The following is a 17,918-nucleotide window of genomic DNA, read 5'->3' as shown; positions in this document are numbered from 1 at the left end:
GCAGGAGAATCACTTGAACCCAGGAGGTGGAGGTTGTAGTGAGCCAAGGTTGCGCCACTGCACTCCAGCCTTGGAGACAGAGTAAGACTCTGTCTCAAAAAAAAAAAAAAAAAAAAAGGGCCAGATACTGTCTTAGTGTTACCATGAAAATCGTTTTTAGTTTGTTGATCTAAAAGGATTTCAAAGGCTCTTCCACTTCTACCCACACCTTGAGAACTGCATTGAAATAAAATATTTTGGGTTAAGCCTAAGTAAAATGTAATGTTCATTGTGGCCATTTTCAAAACTAAGTAAGCATGATTGAAATTGCAATTTTTTTCTTTTTGTTTAAGAGTAAAGAGTAAACGAAGGGAACATATTTAGGAGTAGGGAGGATAAAAGTTTATTCAATAGTAAATAGATGCCTAATGGGAGAAAAAGTCAGTAAGAGAAACCCAAAACTCTACCTATGCTGTGCATATATGTCTCTGTCTTTCCTCCCATAGACAAATTCAATCTGTGAGCTCTGGAGCTAACTGGTATTTTTGTTAGGTCTGGTGTTTCAGACTGTTCCATTCTTTCCTGAACAAAATCTCTAGATATTCCAAAACCTAGGGAATATTTTAAATGTAGCCTTGGCATACTTTGGAATAGACTTGGGGGAAAAAAAATCAAGGAGTTCTGTCTTAACTAATGAATAGAATAAGATAAAGGAAAAATGAAAGTTTTTTTCAAAATGTTATGAAGAAACAGACTTCAAAAGCTTAAGAGAAATTTCATTTTTTTAAAATGTAAATTTTGGCCTGAAATGTGTAGAAAGGGTACCAATAAACACTATAGCCAATTGAAAGATTGGCTAAATTCAACAGATATTTTGAGGATTGATTATGTGCGAGGTACTGTGTTAGGAATTAGAGATATAGCAGTGAATGAAAAGAAATGGAGCTTACAGCCTACTAATAGTAATAGTCACTGATTTCTTTGAGCTAAGGATTAATTGGTTAAATAAAAGTAGTCTATGAAAAATTTAGTAAATATAGCAACACTTATCTGAGATTCCTCCTCAGGTAACCAAAATGTTGGGAGGGATAGAATTTAACATTGAAATGAGCATATTACTTTGGATAGTGTTTTGTAAGTTGATTTAAGAATCAGTCTCTCAATTCTTCCCTCTCCTTCACTTTTTCTAGTATGGTGGTGCTTCAGCCACCCTATTATAGGGTTGACAGTAGGGCACTTTCCCATTCATTTGCTGATGAAATGTGAAAGTGGTTTTTAGCAATTACTTGGCATAGTAAATTTATCTGTTGATTATATCCTAACCTTTTTGCATTATGAAATTGAATTGGCTACTTTGCATTGTCTACTTCAAGTTTAGTTATTTAAGAAATAGAAAGTATTCTCTTTCAAAATTTGAGATTAAAAGTATTTGGGTTTGTTTTTCATACTTGCTCTACTATCTTCTTATACTCTATAATTGTTTATGTTTAATACGAGTGCCTTTAAACATACATAAATCTTAAGCCTCTTTCAATTTGAAAATCACAAATTTATTTGACCATATAATGATATATTTACAAACAGTCTTAGTATTCTGTACATTTACTTTTTGTGTAATATACCTAGAATACAGTCTTCTTGGGTATTGTGATATTTAACAATTTTTTTAACTTTTAAGTTCAGGGGTACATGTGCAGGTTTGTTATATAGGTAAACTTGTGTCATGGGGGTTTGTTCTACAGATATTTTGTCACTCAGGTATTAAGCCTAGTATTCATTAGTTATTTTTTTCTGATCCTCTCCCTCCTACTCTACACCCTCTGGTAGGCTCCAGTGTGTATTGTTCCCCTCTTTGTGTCCATGTGCTCTCATCATTTAGCTTCCACTTACAAGTGAGAACACGTGGAATTTGCTTTTCTGTTCCTGCGTGAGTTTGCTGGGGATGATGGCCTCCAGCTCCATCCATGTTTCCACAAAGGACATGATCTTCTTCTTTTTTATGGCCGTGTAGTATTCACATGGTGTATATGGACCCACATTTTCTTTATGCAATCTATCATTTGATGGGCATTTAGGTTGATTCCATGTCTTTGCTCCTGTGAACAGTGCTACAGTGAACATATGCATGCATGTGTCTGATAACACAACGATTTATATTCCTTTGGGTATATACCCAGTAGTGGGATTGATGGGTCAAATGGTATTTCTGTTTTTAGGTCTTTGAGGAGTTGGCATACTGTCTTCCACAGTGGTTGAACTAATTTACACTCCCACCAACAGTGTGTTAAATGTTCCTTTTGCTCTGCAGCCTCTCCAACATGTATTTTTTTGACTTTTTAACAATAGGCATTCTGATGCTTGAAATGGTATCTCCTTGTGGTTTTGATTTGCATTTCTCTAATGATCAGTGATGTTGAGCTTTTTTTCATGTGATTCTTGGCCACATTTATGTCTTCTTTTAAAAATTGTTCATCTCCTTTGCACACTTTTTCATGGGGTTATTTGCTTTTTCCTTGTAAATTTGTTTAAGTTCCTTATATATGCTGGATATTAAACCTTTGTCAGATGCGTAGTTTGCAAAAATTTTCTCCCATTCTGTAGGTCATCTGTTCACTTTGTTGATAGTTTCCTTTGCTGTGCAGAAGCTCTTTAGTCTAATTAGATGCCATTTGTTAATTTTTGGTTTTGTGGCAGTTGCTTTTGATGCCTTTGTCATGAGATCTTTGCCTGTTCTTATGTCTGTAATGGTATTGCATAAGTTGTCTTCCAGGGTTTTTATAGTTTTGGATTTTACATTTAAGTCTTTAATTCATCTTGACTTAATTTTTGTATATGGTTTAAGGAAGTTGGCGTCGGGGGTGGGGGGGTGTCCAGTTTCAGTCTTCTGCATATGGCTAGCTAGTTATCCCAGCACCATTTATTGAATAGGGAATCCTTTCCCCATTGCTTGTTTTTGGTCAGATTTGGATATTTGACCGTTTTTAATTTCCTGATTTGACTATGCCTAAGTCATTAAACTTTTCTGCTAGATCACTTGTTTGGTGTCTTAAGAACTAATATGTAACCTTCTGCTTGGGGATACTGTAACAACCAAATATTTTGAGTTTTAAATATTTGACAGTATTTCAATCTAGAAATTAATAAATTTCTTGCAATACGTAAAGTAAATAGTTATAGGCATTCTTAAAGTTGCTGACTGAAACCTTTAAAAAATTTTAAAAATATATATTTGTTTTTAGAGTCAGGATCTTGCTTTGTTGCCCAGGCTGGAGCTCAGTAGCTATTTATAGGCACCGTCATGGCACACTACAGCCTCAAACTCCTAGGCACAAGTGATCCTCCTACCTCAGCCTCGTAAGTAGCTGGGACTACAGGTACATACCACCATGCCTGGCTTCTTCTGTTTTTTCTTTTGTAGAGGTAAAAAATTCAAAGTATGTATTAACTGTGTAAACATTCACAGCAAGAAGCAAATACAGCCTCTTAATAAAAACTGTGTATAGATTTTGAGGTTTTAAAACTAGCTCTTGGACAGTGGCCAGTTATGAGTAAGTGAAAGAGAAAGGAACTTTGCCTGGACTGATTTGGAGGGTTACAGAGAGGTGGCAGATTAATAATGTACTTTCCTATCATAGGCAAGGGGAATTCTAATACCGCCTTGTTTTAAAGCAGAACCCCCACCCCCCCAGAAAAAAAGTCTGTCACAGGTGATGAGTCCAAATGGAAATTGGCCTCTTTAATACCTAAGCAAACCATCTAGGATTATTATAAAGTAGAACAAGGTAAAGCCAGAGAATCTCTAAAACGGAATCTTTTTAGTCATCTGGATTCCTCACAATTTTGTATTTGAATTCCTGCGTGTTGATTGTATAGAGAGATGCATCAGGTATATTGGGCCTCTAAATTGTGTTAGTGCTCAAACAAGAACTTTTTTTTCAGCATAGTGCTTATTTAACTTACACTTTTTGCAGCCTTTTCCAAAGTAACTAGATCTGAAATTTTGAAGTTTGTTTAGTGATTGTTAACTGTCTATAAACATTCATAGTTATAACACAAGAATAGTGGGGCTTATTTTCTTCAGACTGGATATATTTATATAGATAAGCTCCTGAATTGGATGAGTTCCAGAAATTCAAATATAAGTTGATGGTTTAGAGTTTCAGACTCTTTCTCACAGAGATGATATTTGAAATATTGGTTATTCAGACTAGCTCACCAAAACCTTCTTATTTTTTTAAATGCACAATGTATCAGAACACCCACATCCTAGTACCTGAAGAAGAAATTGGCTGACTAGGTAGAAGCTCTCAGGGGTTGGGCAGCTGGCTCACAGAGGTCCCAATGGGATGCCCAAGGCTGTCAGAGCAGGGAAGGATTTTGAATGATGTAGGTGGCATTATCTATTGCAGATGGTATTTTGGAAGCTTGAAAAAAATTAAGAATGCCACAGTGAGTCTTCTTCAACATAGATTGCCTTCATGTCAAGGACTGCCTGTTTCATATACTTTTCTCTCTTTCATGTGCTTCATTGTTGAGTTTATGGACCTAGTAATTCCTTGTATAGTCTATGAACCTAATACAAATTTTATGAGTATAGAGACTCTTCCTTTCCTTGCTCCTTATCTTCTAGGATATTTCAGACAAGCCAAAAAGTGAATTAAATATTATTAGCAAATTCTTAGTTTTTAAAGAAGTTTTGTTATGTGTACATAATAGTACATTTACGGGGGTACATGTGATATTCAAATGCAAATGTACAATGTGTAATGATCAAATCAGGATAATTGGGACATCCATCACCTCAAGCATTTATAATTTCTCTGTATTAGGAATATACCAGTTCTGCTCTTCTAGTTATTTTGAAATACACAATAAATTATTGTTAACTGTAGTTGTCCTATTGTGCTTCCAAACACTAGGTCTTATTCCTTCTATCTGACTGGGTATTTTTGTACCCATTAATCAAACCGTCTTTATATCCCCCCTTCCCTAGTACCCTTCTCAGCCTCTGGTAACCGTCATTCTTCTCTCTGTCTCCATGAGATCAGTTTTGTTTTGTTTTGTTTTTTAAGCTCCCACATAATGAGTGAAAATATGCTATACTTTTCTTTCTGTGCCTGGCTTATTTCACTTAACATAATGTCCTCCAGTTCCATCCATGTTGTTGCAAATGACAGGATTTCATTCATTTTCATGGCTGAATAATACTCCATTGTTTATAGTTACCACGTTTTCTGTATCCATTCATCTGTTGATGGATACTTAGGTTGATTCCATATCTTGATTATTGTGAATAGTGCTGCAGTAAACATGGGAGTGCAGATATTTCTTCGATATACTGATTTCCTTTCTTTTGGATGTATATCCAGTAACAGGATCACTGGATCATATGGTAGTTCTCTTTTTCATTTTTTGAGGAACCTCTGTACTATTCTGCATAGTAGCTGTGCAAATTTACATTCCCACCAACAGTGTACAAGGGTTCCCCTTTCTCCACAGCCTTGCCAGCATCTGTTATTGCCAGTCTTTTTAAAGATAAATGCCATTTTAACTGGGGTGAGATCATATCTTACTGTAGCTTTGTTGTAGCAAATTCTTAGTCTTGATTGTATTGGTCTTTAAACCATACCTGATCATGGTATACTTTATATCATATAAAGTTCAGTTTTTACTTTAGACTTCTGTGATTCAAGGCAGTAAGGTATATTTATATTTAAGGAATCTTTGTTTTACTTGTAGTTGGTACTATGTTTGTGCATGTGTACTTAGAAGAGGTACAACTTGAAATAAAGTTGTCTTCTGGCAGTTAAATTAGAAACTTGTGAATCGAAACAGCTATTCAGAATCATCAGAAAGAAGACCAACTCTGTGGACGGAGCAAGATGTGACTATTACCCTGTTAAAGTAAACATATTTGAAGAAAGATTGAGCCAGTTGGAAAGCAATTTGTTCTGAAGTAAAAGTGATGAAAACAGCTGCCAATTTCTACACTGTCTATGGGAAAATCTATTTTGTCAAACTCACACAAATATTGTAGGTGATTGTATCAGCACTTTGATTCCAGTGTGCACATGCAGCCTGCTAATCATCTGGGTTCCTGTCTAACACGTTTGCAGGAAAGAGCATATTTTTTCCCACTGTAGATATAATCTGGTCTTCCAGGGAGTTGAGGTACTATTACAAGTTATAAGCCTGCCTTCTGCCTTATATACTACATTTTCTTGGTTTTAAGATTCTCCCCTCAAAACACATTTTAATTTTTCTGAATTCAGGATGCTTTCTGAAATTGGCATTTTTTTAAACTGAAGTTAAAAAAAAATAAGAAAAGAAAAGAAAACTTGCCAGCTACTAAGCAGAATTTTAAATAAGAAAGTCTAAGTTATCGCTGCCTGAGCATGTGTGAACTTTGCCTTCTGTGGCAGGTTTCTGTTCTCTGATTTGATGTCTCTGTTCATTTATGTACATTGGTGGTTTCTATGGTTGAGTTTTAACTTAAATGTGGATCCCTACTTGTAGTCTTAAGTAACTTGATAAAGCTTACATTATGAGACAGAATTGAAGAGCTATTTTTTATATTACAAACTAACTGTTCTCCATGGAGTAATGTTAAAGGCAATAGAAAATGTCAAATCCCTTTTACTGCCTTACAAAAATCTCAAAGTAGGTGATATCCCAGAATAGCCTGGCAGAAACAAATCCAAAACTGTTCGTCAACCCATAGGGGATTCCTATACTAACGTACAGTCTCTATTAATGGTGAACTTGTGATGAAAAATGACAAATAAGGAGTGAGAGTAAGCAGATACAAGAATTATTACCCCCAAGAATGTTTAAAATGAACAGCTTTATTTTCTAATTGTTAAAATTATAAACATGAATAGGAAATATGGGAAAAAATAAGACACTGTAAATAAAGAACAGGAAGTTTTGAAAAAGATTCAGATTTAACTAGACATTAATCATTGAAATTAGAGTCTTGCTGAATAAATAGGTTAAGTGGCAGATTAGATAGAGCTGCAAGGAGAATTCATCAAGTATAAGGTAGTTCTGAGGAAATTACACAGAGTGTAACAGAGAGAGAAGCATGGAAAATATGAGAGAGTACTTGGCATGGAGCCTGGAATGAAAGCATCCACCATACATACAAAAATCGCAGAAAAAGAGATGGAATTGTGGAGAGGCATTATTTGAAGGGAAATGCCGGAGAACCTTATAGAATTGCTGAAAGCTAGAAATTCTCAGATTGAAAGAGCACAGTGATCCTAACTGGCATAAATAAAAATAAATTTGTACCTAGAGACACCATAAACCACAAATACCAAACAAAAAGAGAAAAATGTTATTGTAACCCAAAAAATAATATTTTACCTTGTTCCATTAGTGTTAACATTTCTAAAATGCTTCTTGTTTTATGGAGTAATTAGAAATTTAGCAGATGTTTACTTTATAAAGATAATGGATCAGAAATGGTCATATAAGAAACTTGACAGGAGTTATAGTCTCATCCAGTTACCAAAATTGTAAGCCCATTTTATATGGCACTAAATTCAATTTTACTTCCCTTCTATAAATACACATAGCTGCCCAAAAGTAGCACCAATTTGTGTTTAAATTGTTACAAAGTATAGCAGTATTTTGTTCAAACTTTAAATTCAGCTTGTTGAGTCCAGATTCTGATTCTGTCACTTAATAGGAGTGTAATCTTAGTTTTGGTTTTCTCTCTTGTAAAAAATGAGACTAGAAATAGTACCTGTCTTCATAGAGTTACTGTGAAAATCAAATGAGAAATCATGCATAGTTCTTCACAGGTAATGAGTGCTAAAGTTAACAAGACCTGTTGCTATTACTAAGAAATATTACTCTTGACTTTGAGAGGTAAACATGCTGTAGATGCCCTGTTACCTTTTTTAAAAAAAAATTTCAGTTGAGGAGGTGGGGTACATGTGCAGATTTATTACATCAATCTATTGTGTAATGCTGGCATTTGGGCTTCTAGTAAACCCATTCCCCAGGTAGCAAGCCTAGTACCTAATAGGTAGTTTTTCAACCCTTGTCCCCCTCCCTGTCTCCCCACTTTTGGAGTTCCCTGCGCCTGTTTCCATCTTTATGTCTGTGTGTACCCATTGTTTAGCTCACACTTATAAGTGAGAACATGGCCGTATTTGATTTTCTGTTTCTACGTTAATTTACTTAGAATAATAGCCTCTAGCTGCATCCATATTGCTGCAAATGATATTGTTTCATTCTTTTTTTATGGCTGTGTAGTATTCCATGGTATATATGTACCACTTTTTCTTTATTCAGTCTACCATTGATGGGCACCTAGGTTGATTCCATGACTTAGCTGTTGTGAATAGTGCTGCAATAAACATACAAGTGCAGGTGTCTTTTTGGTTGAATGCTTTCTTTTCCTTTGGGTGGATGCCCAGTAGTAGGATTGATTGCTGGGTTGAATGGTAGTACTGAGTACTGGTTTTAGTTCTTTGAGAGATCTTCATACTGCTTTCCACAGGGGCTGAACTAATTTACATTCCCACCAACAGTGTGTAAGTTTTGCCTTTGCTCCATATCCTCACCAACCTCTGTTATATTTTGACTTTTTTTTTTTTTTTTTTTTTTTTTTTTGAGATGGAGTCTCACCCTGTTGCCCAGGCTGGTGTGCAGTGGCTTGATCTTGGCTCACTGCAACCTCTACCTCCCGGGTTCAAGCAGTTCTCCTGCCTCAGCCTCCTGAGTAGATGGGATTACAGGCACCTACCACTATACCTGGCTAATCTTTGTAGTTTTAGTAGAGATGGGGTTTTGCCATGTTGGCCAGGCTGGTCTTGAACTCCTGACCTCAGGTGATCCACCCACTGTGGCCTCCAAAAGGGCTGGGATTACAGGCTTGAGCCTCTGCGCCTGGCCATATTTTGACTTTCCCCACCCCCCCCCCCGAGGCAGAGTTTTGCTCTTATTGCCCAGGCTGGAGTGCAGTGGCCCCATCTCACTTCACTACAACCTCCGCCTCCCAGGTTCAAGCAATTCTCCTGCCCCAGCCTTCCAAGTAGCTGGGATTACAGGCCACCACCACGCCTGGCTAATTTTTGTATTTTTAGTAGAGGTGGGGTTTCACCATGTTGGCCAGGCTGGTCTTCAACTCCTGACCTCGTGATCCTTCCATCTCAGCCTCCCAAAGTGCTGAAATTACAGGCATGAGCCACTGCACCCGGCCCATATTTTGCCTTTTTAATAGTAGTCATTCTGACTTGTGTGAGGTGGTATCTCATTGTGGTTCTGATTTGCATTTCTCTGATGATTAGTGGTGATAAACATTTTTCCATATGTTTGTTGGCTGCTTGTATGTCATCTTTTGAGAAGTGTCTGTTCATGTCCTTTGCCCACTTTTTAATGGGGTTGGTTTTGCTTGTTGATTGAAGTTCCTTATAGATTCAGGATATTAGTCCTTTATTGATGCACTGCTTACAAATACTTTCTCCCATTCTGTAGGTTGTCTTTTTACTCTGTGGGAATTCCTTTTGCTGTGAAGCAGCTCTTCAGTTTAATTAAGTCCCAAATGTCAATTTTATTTTTGTTACGTTTGCCTTTGAGGTCTTACTATAAATTTTTTGTCTAGGCCAATGTCCAGAAGAGTTTTTCCTGGGTTTTCTTCTAGGATTTTTAAAATGTTTGAAGTCTGACATTTAAGTCTTTAGTTCATCTTGAGTGAATTTTGATACATAGTAAAAGGTAGGGGTTCAGTTTCATTCTTCCGCGTGTGACTAGGCAGTTTTTCCAGAACCCTTTATTGAACAGGGTGTCCTTTCCCCATTGTTTATTTTGGTTGACTTTGTAGAAGATCAATTGATTGTAGGTGTGTGGCTTTATTTCAGAGGTCTCTCTTCTTTTCCATTGGTCTTTGTGTCTATTGTTGTACCAGCACCGTGATGTTTCGGTTACTATAGCCTTGTAGTATAGTTTGAAGTCAGGTAATGTGATGCCTCTGGCTTTGTTCTCTTTGCTTAGGTTTGCTTTGGCTACTTTGGCTCTTTTTCGGTTCCGTATGAATTTGAGAACAGATTTTTTTGGATTCTGTGAAAAATGACGTTAGTAATTTGATAGCATTGCATTGAATGTATAGATTGCTTTGGGGGAGGACTCTATTATCTAAAATGCTAACAAATCTAAAGTTTTTCTTTCAATATGTTATTTAAAAATCTCATAGTTATTTAATTCCAAGTTAGAAGTCTGTAAGTCTTGCATGACAGCATTAGTCCTATAATATGTAAGGGTGTAGGGAGTGGGAGGTTAATTAGAAAGCTACTGCTATCTTATGTGACAACTTAAAGCTACAGTTTAGTGGAAAAATATATAATATTTTATGTATGTTATATAAAATATATTATTAAATATATATTAAATAATATATTATACAAATATAATATATAATATATAGTGTATTGTGTAAAATATATAGTATATTATGTAAATATATAATATATTGTAAATATATATTTTATATTATATATATTATATAAAATATGTAGTATTTCTACTTTTTATAAGCAATGTGGTGGCCTACACAGCTGACTTAGGAAGTTTAGATTTGATGGCAGACAGATTGCTTACTAGGATTCTAGCAGAAATTAATCTTTGTAAGAGGCATAGAACCTTCTATAGTCTATATAGAAATAGAAATACTGTAAAAGTACATGGATAAACGTATTTATGTTGAGGTACTTTTTTTTCTTTATGGGTTATTTTAAAAGAAGATGCATAGAAGAGAAATTAAAATAAAAATACTTAGTTTGATGAGAAAGAAGGAAGTCCTGATGGATCTAGAAGGCCTGAAGTAGGATTGAGGTTCTATTTCTGATTTCATTAACGTTTGAGGACTATGACATTTGTTTTCTTTGTTTACTGATTCTTAATTTACCTTATCATTTCATAAACCTTGGTATTAACCCTCCTTTTGGGAGGGTTCTCGTTTTCCTTCTGTTACTTTCATAAGGTTGACTTTTGTATCATTCCAGCATTCCAAGAAAGCTTTCTTGAGTTTAAAAGGAAAGAAGAGAGAAAACAGTACAAGAGACCAAGTGAAACAGCGTAGCTGTCCTCAAACTTTAAAAGCTTTTATTCTCCTGGTCATAGTTTTTATTTTCGTTAAGATGCGGTATTGGTGAAATCTGATTTTAAAGGGTGAAAATACTTTTCCAAATTTATCTCATTTTTGTGTTTCCTTTATTAAGGAGCACAGCTATGACTCAGCCCACATCTGTCTGCAGTTTTACCCTTTTACAAAATTATTATAGACACATATATATACATATATGTATACATATAGTAAAAATAAATTAGTTCTTAAATTAGTTCTTCATTCTTTAAAGGATGAAGAAGATTTGAAAGAAAGGGAGGCCACGTTTAGAGATAACTAGGAAGGTGTAGTTTGGGGCAAGAGAGAATGCTAAAGGAAAATTGAAGGCAGAAGGATGAATTATAGCTGTATAATGAAGTTCTTTTATAAACTATTTGGAAATTGGAATATTTATCTTATATTAGTATGCAAAAGTATTTGTAAGGAAAATAATTTCTTTAAAGACGAGTTTGGAGATAGGTTCATTACTTTACATGTTCAGGGTGTGGGTGATGTGTTGGAAGGGGAAAGAAGCAAATGTCAGAGGCATTATAAAGAAAGAGTGAGCTGTGTTTACTGAGTGCTGGAAACGACTTGAAGGTTAGCAGTGGGGTGACTCAATTCAGGGTTAAAGAAATTATGAGAGTACGTAGCTGCTGTAAACTGTATGCCAGAGGTGTTAATCTTTGCAAATGTGAAAATCATAAAATGTGATTCTTAATGATTTTTCTAAAGGAAGGAGTAAAGATATTACAAAGGATGCTTATATATTTTGTTGAGTTCAGGAAACATTTTAGAGAAGATTGGTAAAGAAATGGCTTGTGAATATTTTTCCAATGACTACATATTACTTGCATAAAACTTTTAAAAGTGCTCCTCCTCCCACCTTAAGTCATCATTGCCGTGATATCCATAGCACTGCCTTGGACTTGCCTCAGAGTATCTGAGGCCATAAGATGTATCTTCTCAGCCACTGAGTAGTTTGGTTTCAGGGAGGGCAATATTAACACAATGGCTCTGTTTTGAGGGGAACTGTATTTAATTCTTAATATTTTAAGTGTTTTAAGGTAACAAAAGTAATAAAGGAAAATAATGAAAGTATTTTAGGCATAGAGATGTTTTTCTTATAGCTTTAGTTATCTGAGATTTTAATTTTGTGTTAATTTCTAGCTAGTTTCTCATTTAATTTTTAACTTTTTCTTTGATTCAGAGATTATGTAGAAAAGATACATTATAATTGCAAAGAAAATTTAGGGGAGCAGGGAGATGTGTAATGGGAAATCATTTTGATCTTGGTATTAGCGAAAGCTGACCATACTTCTCTTACATTTTTTAAATGTTTTGATGTTATCTGTGTGGCCAAGTACATCATTGAGTTCTGGAAATTGTGAATATAAGAGAAGCATATATATTTTCTTCTATAGAGTGTAAAATCTGCTTTTTTCTGACACATACATAGACATGTATGTGTGTATATATGTATGTATTAGAAAACATGCGTGTATGTGGGTGTACTTCCCATAAATTGAATTTGGTTGTATTATTGAAACATTTTGTATCCTTTATTCTGTTTGGTCTACATAGTCTGACAAATTTGAAAAGTTTATTAAAGCATCCCTACTGTGACTGTGGTTTTATCATTTTTTAAAAAATTTTTAAAGTCTCTTAGTTGCTTTGGTAATATTTGCCTTGCAGCAATGTTTTCTGGTTTTATATATTTCATAACTATGTTGTTTGCACAAATATTTATGACTTATATTCTTTTTGGATTGAATCTTTTTATGTTACAAAGTATTTATCTCTATCCCATGTAAGGCTTTTAGCCTTATATTCACTTTATCTATTTTTTTTTTCTTATGCTTGTTAGAAACCGCCAAGGGTCTGAGATTATAGCCTACTTGCAAGCCAGCAGGTTAGCCTGGCTACATTTTTATGGATTCCCACACAATATATGAGACTCCTTAATCAAAATCAAGGAACTTCATTAATCATAGCAATAGCAATAGCCAGAATATCAGCATTTTCTTGTATCAGTTCCTTAAGCCGCAAGAGGTCCAGGTGACGTCTCCTCGCTCAGTGAGTTGCATTGCGGAAGAGGGAACCCCTGAGCTTTGGGAAACTAGATCTTTTATCTTGGGAAGTAGACATGTCTGTTCTTTTCTCTGGAGGTGACACAGTCTCTATTTTCCAGGGCTATTTGCTCTTACAAACATGTTTGAAAATTGGTCTAAAACCTGCAGAAACATGAGACACCCATGGAGAATTGTCTTCCCCAGCTTTTTTTTTTTTGCATTTGCTTGCTATCTTTGCTGCTTTATTATAAATTATAAATTAATAAAATAATTTTCTCCACTTTAAGTTAATTTAAATTTTATTTTTGAATAGATAATATGTTTGCATGGTTCCTATACAAAGAGATACAAAGTATGTCCAGTGAAAACTCTCCCTCTTGCCTGAATCACCTTAACTGAGGTAGCCAGTGCTACCAGTTTCTTGTGATCCTTCCAGAGATATTTAATGTATATGCAAATATACATATATTCTTCCCACACTACTTTTTACACTGTTATACCTTGCTGTACACAATTCTGAACCTTCGTAATATATGCTAGCAGTTATTCCAGACGACCTTCATCATTGTTTACAATTGTCTTATATTTCATAGGTAGATAAACTGCAATATATTAACCAGTCTTGTGTCCATAGATTGATATTTAAACTGTTCCTGGTATTTTGTGTGTGTATGAGTATGTCTATGGGTTGTAGTCCTTGAAGCCTTCCTTAGTAATCAGGGATTATGTACATTTCTATTTTTGGTAAGTATTTGCCAGATTCCTGTCTAAAGATGCTGTGCCCTTTTTTTTTTTTTTTTTAATTTAAGTTCTGGGATACATGAGCAGAACACGCAGGTTTGTTACATAGGTATACACGTGCCATGGTGGTTTGCTGCACCCATCAGCCCTTCATCTACAGTACATATTTCTCCTAATGCTGTCCCTCCCCTAGCCCCCTACCCCACGGCAGGCCCCAGTGTGTGATATTCCCCTTCCTGTGTCCATGTGTTCTCATTGTTCAACTCCCACTTATGAGTGAGAACATGTGGGGTTTGGTTTTCTGTTTCTGTGTTAGTTTGCTGAGAATGATGGTTTCCAGCTTCATCCATGTCCCTGCAAGGACATAACCTCATCTTTTCTAATGGCTCCATAGTATTCCATGGTGTATACGTGCCACATTTTCTTTATCCAGTCTATCATTGATGGGCATTTGAGTTGGTTCCAAGTCCTTGCTATTGTGAACAGTGCTGCAGTAAACATACCTGTGCATGTATCTTTATAGTAGAATGATTTATACTCCTTTGGGTATATACCCAGTAATGGGATTGCTGGGTCAAATAGTATTTCTGGTTGTAGATCCTTGAGGAATCACCACACTGTCTTCCACAGTGGTTGAGCTAATTTACACTCCCACCAACAGTGTAAAAGTGTTCCTATTTCTCCACATCCTCTCCAGCCTTGTTTCCTGACATTTTAATGATCGCCATTCTAACTGGCATGAGATGGTATCTCATTGTGGTTTTGATTTGCGTTTCTCTAATGACTAGTGATGATAAGCTTTTTTAAATGTTTCTTGGCCACATAAATGTCTTCTTTTGAGAAGTGTCTGTTCATATCCTTTGCCCTCTTTTTGATGGGGTTGCTCATTTTTTTCTTGTAAATTTAAGTTGTTTGTAGTTTGTAGATATTGGCCCTTTGTCAGATGAGTAGATTGCAAAAATTTTCTCCCATTATGTAAGTTGCCTGTTCACTCTGATGGTAGTTTCTTTTGCTGTGCAGAAGCTCTTTAGTTTAATTAGATCCCATTTGTCAATTTTGGCTTTTGTTGCCATTGCTTTTGGTGTTTTAGTCATCAAGTCTTTGCCCATGCCTGTGTCCTGAATGTTATTGCCTAGATTTTCTTCTAGGGCTTTTATGGTTTTAGGTCTTATATTTAAGTCTTCAATCCATCTTGAGTTAATTTTTGTATAAGGTTTAAGGAAGGGGTCCAGTTTCAGTTTTCTGCATATGGCTAGCCAGTTTTCCCAATACCATTTATTAAATAGGGAATCCTTTCCCCATTGGTTGTTTATGTCAGGTTTGTCAAAGATCAGATGGTTGTAGATGTGTGTTATTATTTCTGAGGCTTGTTCTGCCATTGATCTGTATATCTGTTTTGGTACCAGTACCATGCTGCTTTGGTTACTGTAGCCTTGTAGTACAGTTTGAAGTCAGGTAGTGTGATGCCTCCAGCTTTGTTCTTTTTGCTTAGGATTGTCTTGGCTATACAGGCTCTTTTTTGGTTCCATATGAAATTTAAAGTAGTTTTTTCTAATTCTGGAAAGAAGGTCATTGGTAGCTTGATGGGGATAGCATTGAATCTATAAATTACTTTGGGCATTATGGCCATTTTCACGATATTGATTCTTCCTACCATTGAGCATGGAATGTTTTTCCATTTGTTTGTGTCCTCTCTTATGTCCTTGAGCAGTGTTTGTAGTTCTCCTTGAAGAGGTCCTTCACATCCCTTGTAAGTTGTATTCCTAGGTATTTTTTTCTGTTTCTAGCAATTCTGAGTGGGAGTTAACTCATGATTTGGCTCTCTGTTATTGGTGTATAGGAAAGATTGTGATTTTTGCACACTGATTTTGTATCGTGAGACTTTGCTGAAGTTGCTTATGAGCTTAAGGAGATTTTGGGCTGAGATGGGGTTTCTAAATACACAATCATGTCATCTGCAAACAGAGACAATTTGACTTCCTCTCTCCCTGTTTGAATACCCTTTATTTCTTTCTCTTGCCTGATTGCCTTGGCCAGAACTTCCAATACTATGTTGGCTAGGAGTCGTGAGAGAGGGCATCCTTGTCTTGTGCCGGTTTTCAAAGGGAATGCTTCCAGCTTTTGCCAGTTCATTATGATATTGGCTGTGGGTTTGTCATAAATAGTTCTTATTATTTTGAGATACATTTCATCAATGCCTAGTTAATATTGAGAGTTTTTAGCATGAAGGGTTGTTGAATTTTATCAAAGGCCTTTCTGCATCTATTGAGATAATCACATGGTTTTTGTCATTGGTTCTGTTTATGTGATGGTTTATGTTTATTGATTTGTGTATGTTGAACCAGCCTTGCATCCCAGGGATGAAGCTGACTTGATGGTAGTGGATAAGCTTTTTGATGTGCTGCTGGATTCAGTTTGCTGGTATTTTAATAGAGGATTTTCGCATCGATGTTCATCAGGGATATTGGCCTGACATTCTCTTTTTTTGTTGTGTCTCTACCAGGTTTTGGTATCAGGATGATGCTGGCCTCATGAATTGAGTTAGGGAGGAGTCCCTCTTTTTCTATTATTTGGAATAGTTTCAGAAGGAATGGTACCAGCTCCTCTTTGTACTTCTGATATAGTTTGGCTGTGAATGTCTGGTCCTGGGCTTTTTTTTTTTTTTGGTTTGTAGGCTATTAATTACTGCCTCAATTTCAGAACTTGTTATGGTCTGTTCAGGGATTCGACTTCTTCCTGGATTAGTCTTGGGACGGTATCTGCGTCCAGGAATTTATCCATTTCTTCTAGATTTTCTAGTTTATTTGCGTAGAGATGTTTATAGTATTCTCTGATGGTTGTTTGTATTTCTGTGGGATCAGTGGTGATATCCCCTTTATCATTTTTTATTGTGTCAATTTGATTATTCTCTCTTTTTTTCTTTGTCTGGATAGGGGCTACCTATTTTGTTAATCTTTTCAAAAAACTAGCTCCTGGATTCATTGATATTTTGGAAGGGTTTTTTGTGTCTCTTATCTCCTTCAGTTCTGCTGTGAGTTTATTTCTTGCCTTCTACCAGCTTTTGAATTTGTTTGCTCTTGCTTCTCTAGTTCTTTTAATTTTGATGTTAGAGTGTTGATTTTTAGATCTTTCCTGTTTTCTCCTCTGGGCATTTAGTGCTATAAATTTCCCTCTAAACACTGCTTTAGCTGAGTCCCAGAGATTCTGGTACGTTGTGTCTTTGTTCTCATTTGTTTCAAAGAACTTATTTATTTCTGCCTTAATTTTGTTATTTACCCAGTAGTCATTCAGGAGCAGGTTGTTCAGTTTCCATGTAGTGGTGCTTAATCATGATTTCTAATTTGATTGCACTGTGGTCTGAGAGACTGTTTTGTTTTTTGTTTTTTGTTTTTTTAATTATACTTTAAGTTCTAGGGTACATGTGCATAACGTGCAGGTTTGTTACATATGTATACTTGTGCCACGTTGGTGTGCTGCACCCATCAACTCGTCAGCACCCATCAATTCGTCATTTATATCAGGTATAACTCCCAATGCAATCCCTCCCCCTCCCCCGCCATGATAGGCCCCCATGTGTGATGTTCCCCTTCCCGAGTCCAAGTGATCTCATTGTTCAATTCCCACCTATGAGTGAGAACATGCGGTGTTTGGTTTTCTGTTCTTGTGATAGTTTGCTAAGAATGATGGTTTCCAGCTGCATCCATGTCCCTACAAAGGACGCAAACTCATCCTTTTTTATGGCTGCATGATATTCCATGGTGTATATGTGCCACATTTTCTTAATCCAGTCTGTCACAGATGGACATTTGGGTTGATTCCAAGTCTTTGCTATTGTGAATAGTGCCACAATAAACATACGTGTGCATGTGTCTTTATAGCAGCATGATTTATAATCCTTTGGGTATATACCCAGTAGTGGGATGGCTGGGTCATATGGTACATCTAGTTCTAGATCCTTGAGGAATCGCCATACTGTTTTCCATAATGGTTGAACTAGTTTACAATCCCACCAA

General features: G+C 36.0%; 1 protein-coding gene across 1 annotated transcript in view; it reads left to right on the top strand.

Annotated features, from left to right (window-relative positions):
• ZNRF2 (zinc and ring finger 2) overlaps positions 1-17,918 on the top strand; it is an 89,368-nt gene that overhangs the window by 45,398 nt on the left and 26,052 nt on the right. The gene's annotated exons all lie outside the window — the stretch shown is intronic.

The sequence above is a fragment of the Piliocolobus tephrosceles genome, chromosome 8, assembly GCF_002776525.5.
Source record: "Piliocolobus tephrosceles isolate RC106 chromosome 8, ASM277652v3, whole genome shotgun sequence".
Lineage (NCBI taxonomy): Eukaryota > Metazoa > Chordata > Mammalia > Primates > Cercopithecidae > Piliocolobus > Piliocolobus tephrosceles.
Note: the sequence above shows the minus strand (reverse complement) of the source record. Positions and strands in the feature narration are given on the sequence as shown.